Genomic DNA, 6,168 nt, shown 5'->3' with positions numbered 1-6,168 from the left:
TTAATTACTAAATCATAATAAATATATATAAAATCACAATGTCATAACAAATATATAAAAATAAACGAAATCAAACACAATATCAATTCTATCTCAAGATATTATTTATAAAAAAATAACTAAAAATAGGAAGTAGTTATAAATAATTAAAATATAACTACGTGCATACTTAACATCAGTCAAACTCACAAAAAAATATTACATTAATTGGGTACATGTATATAAACGTAAAATCGCATAATTTTTTTTAAATATATATTACATTAAAATACTATTATTTTTTTTAAAAAATAGATCAAAGAGTAAAATATAATATTTATTATTTATATCGATCATGTAATCTAATACTTATAAAAGTAGCACATCATAGAAATCATCCATATAATGAAAATTAACCACAAAATTTATCAACATATATTCTAAAATAATATTAATCATCAAATTAATTATTTAAAATTCTATTTAATTAATAAAATAGTTTATTATAAAATTTGAGGTGTTACAGCGGTCTTTGCTCCAAATGTGCTACACCTTCACAAATTAATTTACTTCTCACTTAGTGTCAAAATTTTTTAGTTTTATTTTTTATAGATTGACGTACAAAATCTATTACTAGTGTGACCATTATTACAATAATAATGAGATAATAGAGTTTCTAATAAATTATGATATTAAGAAATTTCATTTCCTTTCCTGTGTAACAATTCATCCTATTGTCTAACTCATTCACTACTTTATCTAAACATTATCACACAAATATAGTACCTATATTCCTGATAATTGATTAAGATAAAAAATAAAGATATAACTAGAGAGACATATTCGTCGATCAATTTTTTTTTTCAAGATGTCAATAAAGGGTTTTGTTCTACTACCAACAAAAATCGTTATATAAAGTTAATATGATAGAATTCTTACTTGAGGGAATGAATCACTAAATTCTTGAATTCCTTCCTTTTTTTTTACTTCTGAACCCTTTTTTTCTATATCGTGAATGGAAGACGTCGGTTTTTTTTTTCTTTTCTATTAGTAGAAGAAGTGGGAACGTGATATTTCACCCTAAGCCCCTAAAGGCCTTAATTATTCATTCATCAGTTTAATATAATCTGTTTGTAACATTTCCTAATTCATGCTTTTATTATTATTATTATTGTTATTATTATTATTATTATTATTATTATTATTATTAATAATAATAATAATATTATTACCAAAAATTAAAATAATCCAATACAATAGTAACTATCACCAACAAATTATCTCTACTCCTAATAAGTTAAAATAAAAATAAAATAAAATGCATTGATGTTACAGTAATAGTCTCAATTGATTATGAGTTTGTTCTATTTTTTTTCTCATAACTTGGCTTAAGCTAATGTAGTTCATCAAATAGGTGGAATAGTCTACATTGATTATTATTTTGGACATTTATGTGTGTACTTGGCTGATTCTAACTCTTTTTTGTTCTTAGCCAATTTATTTCATCAAATAAGTGCAATAGTCTCAATTGATTAAGATTTTGGTCATTTTGATATTCACTCGGCTAATTCTAGTTTATTTTGGTTTTAAATCAATGTAGTTCATCCAATAAGTAGAAATGTATTACTTGATAAAGATTTTGATCATCAAATGCTTAAGTCTTATCCATTTTCATTCTACGAAGTTGTAGTTTATCCAATAAGTGGAATAGTCTCTCTAGATTACGATTTTCATCATTTTGGTCTTTATTCGGCTTATTCTAATCTATTTTTGTTTTTTGCCAATCTAGGTCATCCAATTGGTGAAATAGTCTCAATAGATAAAGAATTTGGACAGTTTGGTCTTCCCTTGACCAAATATAACGCCTTTTGCTTCTTAGTTTTTGTATATCATCCAATAAGTGCAATAGTATCAATAGATTAAGATTTTTTCATTTTGATTTTTACTTGGCTAATTCTAATCCATTTTGCTTCTTAATTGATGTAGTTCATCCATTAATTGGAATTGTCTACATTGATCAAGCTTTTGGCCATCAAATGATTATTCTAATCCATTTTAGCTCAAAAAAGTGTGGTTCATCCCATGGGTAAGTCTAATCCATTTTGGTCTTTAGCAATTGTAGTTCATCCCATGAGTCGAGTCGTTCAATCGTGTAAAATTTTGGTATTTTTATTCCTCACATGAGTAATTAAGATGCATTTATGTTATTTGCTAATGTTTTAAAGTAGAATAGTCTCAATGGATTAAGATTTTGGCCTTTTTGGTCTTCACTTGGCTAATTTTAACCATGTTTGTTCTTAACCAATGTAGTTCATCCAATAAGTATAATATTCTGAATGGGTTAATATTTTGATCATTTTGGTCTTGAATTGGCTTATTCTAATCAATTTTGATTCTTAGACATTTAGATAATTCAATAAATAGAAAAGTCACAATAAGATAAAATTTAGATCATTTTAGTTATCGCATTATTAAGTATAATCTTTTTTGGATCTTATGTGTAGATATATAATAAATGGAATAATCTCAATAGATTATGATTTTGGTTATTTTGGTCTTAACTTGGCTAATTCTATCGTATTTTGGTTTCTACCCAATGCAGTTCATCCAATAAGTGAAGTAATCTCAATGGGTTGATATTTTTGTCATTTCGGGTATCACTCGGCTTATGTAACTCATTTTGGTTCTTAGCCAATGTAACTCATCTAATAGGTGGAATAGTCTCAATCGATTAATATTTTTGATATTTTGATCTTTACATGCCTAAGTCTAATCCATTTTAGTTTGTAGAAGTATTAGTTCATCCAATAAGTGGAACACTTCCAATTAAATAAGATTTTGGTTAAATTGATCATCACATGGCTAAGTTTAATCCATTTTGGTTTTTAGAAGTTGTAGTTTGTCCTATAAGTGGAATAGTTTCAATTGATTAAAACTTTGGTTATTTTGGCGATCACATGGCTGAGACTTATCCATTAATTTTGTTAGTAGATGCAATTCAACCAATAAGTGAATAATTTCAATGTATTATGAAATTTTTAGTTTTGGTCTTCACACAACTTATTCTAACCCATTTTCATTCTTAGCCAACGTAGTTCATCCAGTAAGTGTAATAGTCTCAATGGATTAAAATTTGGTAATTTTGATTATCATTCAGTTTTTTGTAATTCATTTTGGTTCTTAGCCAATGTTGTTCTACAAATAAGTGGAGTAGTCTAAATGCATTAAGATTTGGGTCATTTTGGTCTTCACATTGCTAAGTCTAGTCCACTTTGGTTCTTAGCAATCATAGTTCATCTAATAAGTGAAATTGTTTCAGGTGATTAAGATTTTGGTCATTTTGGTTATCACATGGATATTCTTAATCCATTTGTTGAATCCAAGTTGGTTTTCTACTTATAGTTTTGATGTTAATAAAATTATTTTATGAGAACAATAAATTTGGATTAATGACTTCATTAAGTATGTAAAAATTGGAAGAAGAAAATCAAAGGAAACGACCAGAGGAAGTGACTAGAGGAAAGTCATTAGAGGAAGTCAGTAGAGGAAGTAACCAGAGGAAGTGACCAGAGGAAATGACCAGAGGATGAGATCAAAGGAACACAATATATGCGTCTGCCTCTGAAAGTAACGTGCCTCCGATGATTACGAAGATTGCCTCTAATGTTTGAGTCTAAAATATGGGTTTGATGTTTGGGTCTGAAGACAGGGTGTGATTGTTGGTTATATGGCTTCTATCCTTAGGAAATTTTATACAATATTATCAACAAGATTATCTAATTCTTTCCTAAGTGATGAATTAATATCAAAACCAACTTGTTTAATATTAATTCCTATTTTAACAGCAAAAGATTCTAACAATTTATTTATAGCGGAATTTCACAATCACATGCAAGATCAATATAAAAAGTAAAGAGAGTGTAACGCCCCGTTTTTCAAAGCGAAGGTGTATTTTTTTTTCAAAAGAAATTAAACTGAAACAGAGAAATAAACAAGAAAATGCCTTTGGATAAATAATTGAGTCATTATAATTTACAAGCAGCGGAAAAATTTCTCCAAATATAAATCCAAAGCATTTACACAACAACAAATGGTACATGGGACCCATTCAAATAAGATGTCAAACTGACAATATTAGTATAAGTACAGTTTTCCAAATCAAAATACTCCAACCCAAAAAGTAGGACGTCTAGTCCCTATACATCAACCTAATCTGATCATCCTACCAAAAAAACTATACACCCTGAGTGATCTCCACGCGCCCCGTGAGATCCTCCTAATGTAGCTGCAGTCAAACGTTCCCATCTCCATTCTCGTCCGTAGGGTACGAACCCGTAGGATCGTCCTGACTCTCATCTGAGGGCAAAACCCAGATTTCCACAATAATTGTAAAGGGTCACCAACCGAAATTAACAGATAACACATAACATTTAAGTTTTAAATGCACAAAATAACCTTTCAACTAAGCATGCACCTTAAAAGGATTTTCCATATGCTAAAAGTTCATATAATGCTTGCCAATTAACAATGAACTCAAAATGAAGTTCTCAAACCATCAAGTAATACATAACTGACCAAAGCATTGATAAATCAATTGAGCAATCGATTATCTAACTCAAAATAAGGACTTTTTCTGAGCCAATCGATTGCCAAATCGATTTGGTCAGTTCTGCTGAGTTTCTGCATGACCAAATCGATTTCTAAGTCGATTTTGTCAGTTTTGATGAGTCCCTGTGTTGCCAAATCGATTTCCAAATCGATTTTGGCAGTTTTGCTGAGTTCCTGCCTCTCTGCCAATCGATTTCCAAATCGATTTCTTAAAAGATTTTGAAAGACATATTTATACAATCGATTGGCAAATCGATTAGGTTAAAATAGTGAACTTCCTGCAACTCATCCAATCGATTGGGAAATCGATTTCCCTCATCATTTTTCCAAAAATTCATAACTAACTCAATCACATTCATACATAATCTCAAATCCTAACACTTAGCACTGATAACGCAATCGCTACAACATCATTAGTTTCGAAATAGTATTGCAAGCAAACATGTTATCACCAAATTCCAAAACATAACACTTAACATTTATAACACAATTAATACAACATCATGGGTTTCAAAATGGTATAGCAATCCAACATGTTATCACCAAATTCCAAAACATAACACTTATAACACAATTACTACACATACCAAATGAACCAACAATTCACAATTTAACAGGGTGTAGTCTCTCACGGACAAACACCTGTGCAGTCTCTCACGGACAAACACAATTCCCTAAGGAACGTAAGTCGTAAACGTACTACCTATCACGGGTCCGTACCGTTTACCGAGGTGCCACCTATCCCGGGTCTGCACAACTTACCAAACGTAAATCGTAAACGTACTGCCTATCACGGGCCCGTACCGTTTACCAAGGTGCCACCTATCACGGGTCTGCACGATTTACCAAAACATACATAAGTAAACGAGACATTAAGAGATTCCCCATTCTTAATTCTCATCTAACTTAAACCAGGGCGTAGTCTCTCACGGACAAACCCCTGCGCAGTCTCTCACGGACAAACACAATTCCCTCAGGAACGTAAGTCGTAAACGTACTACCTATCACGAGTCCGTACCGTTTACCGAGGTGCCACCTATCCCGGGTCAGCACAACTTACCAAAACATACACGAGTAAACGAGACATTAAGAGATTCCCCATTCTTAATTCTCATCTAACTTAAACCAGGGCGTAGTCTCTCACGGACAAACCCCTGCGCAGTCTCTCACGGACAAACGCAATTCCCGCAGGAACGTAAGTCGTAAACGTACTACCTATCACGGGTCCGTACCGTTTACCGAGGTGCCACCTATCCCGGGTCTGCACAACTTACCAAACACAATTCCCTCAGGAACGTAAAGACATTAAGAGATTCCTCATTCTTAACGCCCAGTTAACTTAAACATTTTCCTCAAACGCACATTAAGTAAACCGAGGTATTAAAAGATTCCCCATTTTTAATACTCGTTTAACTCTAATGGTTTTAAAATTCCACAGAAAACAACTCAAACATACTCTCACATTCAAACTCAAACATACTCTCACATTCAAACCATAATTCACAACAAACACACCAATTAACAAACATCAAGTATGGACACGCCAAATACGACGAATACGAATCAACACAACGACATTCA

The sequence above is a fragment of the Cicer arietinum genome, chromosome 6 (assembly GCF_000331145.2).
Source record: "Cicer arietinum cultivar CDC Frontier isolate Library 1 chromosome 6, Cicar.CDCFrontier_v2.0, whole genome shotgun sequence".
NCBI classification, from domain to species: domain Eukaryota; kingdom Viridiplantae; phylum Streptophyta; class Magnoliopsida; order Fabales; family Fabaceae; genus Cicer; species Cicer arietinum.
The sequence above is the reverse complement of the archived record's forward strand: the minus strand, read 5'-3'. Positions refer to the sequence as shown.